The following is a 2,724-nucleotide window of genomic DNA, read 5'->3' as shown; positions in this document are numbered from 1 at the left end:
TAATCATTAGAGAAATGCAAATCAAAACTACAATGAGATGGTCAGAATGGCCATCATCAAAAAATCTAGAAACAATAAATGCTGGAGAGGGTGTGGAGGAAAGAGAACCCTCTTGCACTGTTGGTGGGAATGTAAATTGATACAGCCACTATGGAGAACAGTATGGAGGTTCCTTAAAAAACTACAAATAGAACTACCATACGACCCAGCAATCCCACTACTGGGCATATACCCTGAGAAAACCATAGTTCAAAAAGAGTCATGTACCAAAATGTTCATTGCCGCTCTATTTACAATAGCCAGGACATGGAAGCAACCTAAGTGTCCATCGACAGATGAATGGATAAAGAAGATTTTGCACATATATACAATGGAATATTACTCAGCCATAAAAGGAAATGAAATTTAGTTATTTTTAGTGAGGTTGATAGGCCTAGAGTCTGTCTACCATAGTGAAGTAAGTTCGAAAGAGAAAAACAAATACCATATACTGACACATATATATGGAATCTGAAAAAGAGAAATGGTTCTGAAGAACCTAAGGGCAAGACCGGAACAAACACGCAGATGTAGAGAATGGACTTGAGGACACAGGCAGGGGGAAGGGTAAGGTGGGACGAAGTGAGAGAGTGGCATGGATATATATACACTGCCAAATGTAAAATAGATAGCTAGTGGGAAGCAGCCGCATAGCACAGGGAAATCAGCTCGGTGCTTTGTGTCCACCTAGAGGGGTGAGTTAAGGAGGATGGGAGGGAGATGCAAGAGGGACGAGATATGGGGATATATATATATGTATAGCTGATTCACTTTGTTATAAAGCAGAAACTGACACACCTTTGTAAAGCAATTATATTCCAATAAAGATGTTAAAAAAATATGTCATGTACCACACTTTTCATTGCAGCACCATTTACAATAGCCAGGACATACAAGCAACCTAAGTGTCCATCAGCAGATGAATGGATAAATAAGATGTGGCACACATATACAATGGAATATTACTCAGCCTTAAAAAGAAATGAAATTGAATTATCTGTAGTGAGGTGGATGGACCTAGAGTCTGTCATATAGAGTGAAGTAAGTCAGAAAGGGAAAAACAAATACCGTATACTCACGCATATATATGGAATGTAAAAAAAAAAAGGTACTGATGAACCTAGTGGCAGGATTAAAGACGTAGACATAAAGAATGGACTTGAGGACATGGGGCGTGGAGAGGGATGCTGGGACGAAGTGAGAGATTAGCATCGATATATATACACTGCCAAATGTAAAATAGTTAGCTAGTGGGAAGCAGCCACATAGCACAAGGAGATCAGCTCGGTGCTTTGCGAGGACCTAGAGGGGTGCGATAAGGAAGTTGGAGGGAGGCTCAAGAGGGTGGGAATATGGGGATATATGAATGCTTATGGCTTATTCACTTTGTTGTACAACAGAAACTGACACAGGATTATGAAGCAATTATACTCCAATGAAAGTTTATTAAAAAAATAAACAATCCCCCTTCAAAAAAAAAAGAAATAGAAAAAGCTTGTTAAGGTTTCCCTGTATCCCAATTCCACTCCTCCCTGCAATTGGTCCTGATCGCTTACTTTCTCTTGACTTTCTATCAGTTTTCTTATGTAATATGTGTTTTCTCTTCTCTGCCCCCACAAGCACCCTAATGTTGAATTCAGCCCCTTCACCAGTTTTCACAAGAAATCCACTTAAAGTATTTTGTGATTTTTTTAGACTCTGTTGAGAATGATTTTGAGAGTTTTATAAGGAGATTTAAATACTCTCCTGCTACATCCAACCTCTCCCCCTCAAACACTCACATACATTCCAGTTATCTCTACCTCCCTCCTCTATCTTCTCTTTCTTTTCGTCTCCCACCTCACTTACCTCTAAGCCTGGAAGACAGAATTTATTAGTCTTAGTGAAAGTGAAATACTTTTGAAAATAACTAATAACTTGATGCCAAATCTTCGATCAAAAAGTGTGTCATACTGGAAGATCTTTCCATAGAATGTAGTCGGTGAGCTTCATGAAATAGAAAAACAATTCCAGTAGGATTATTGTGAAATGACGACAAATCAGCAGCCTCTCTGGGAAAATGTGTTACTCCCTGACCAAGACCCACAGCCTACTCTACCTTAAACGTGCTCAGAACACTTATATTAGTCTACAGTTGGGCATCCTTTAACACAAAGCCTATTTTATAATAGTTTTGAATACGTCATGCAATTTATTGAATACTGTACTGATTGTGAAAAGTAGAATGTTTGTATGGGTACAAAACGTTTGCAAGTGTATCATTTGTTTACTCTTGTGATCACATGTCTGACTGGGAGCTGTGGCTCACTGCTGCTTTCCCAGTGTCACGGGAGAATATCGTACTGCATATCACTAGCAATGGAAAAGATAAAAATTCAAGATTCATTGTACAGTTTCTACTAAATGTATACTGCTTTCACACCATCGTAAAGTCGAAAAAACATAAGTCAAACCGTTGTAAGTTAGGGACCGTCTGTATTGAATTTTTATTATATGCTGGGCACAGTACTGACTTCACATGTTTCATCTCATTTAATCATCATAACAACCCTATGAAACAAATACTGTTACTATTCCAATTTTGTAGATAAAGAAGTTGAGGCTCAGAAAGGATAAAATTTCAAAACGTAACAAGACTAGTAAGGGTTACACAAGTTTCAAACACAAGCACTATGACCCCAGAGC

Source organism: Balaenoptera physalus (assembly GCF_965194825.1).
Source record: "Balaenoptera physalus genome assembly, chromosome: X".
NCBI classification, from domain to species: domain Eukaryota; kingdom Metazoa; phylum Chordata; class Mammalia; order Artiodactyla; family Balaenopteridae; genus Balaenoptera; species Balaenoptera physalus.
Note: the sequence above shows the minus strand (reverse complement) of the source record.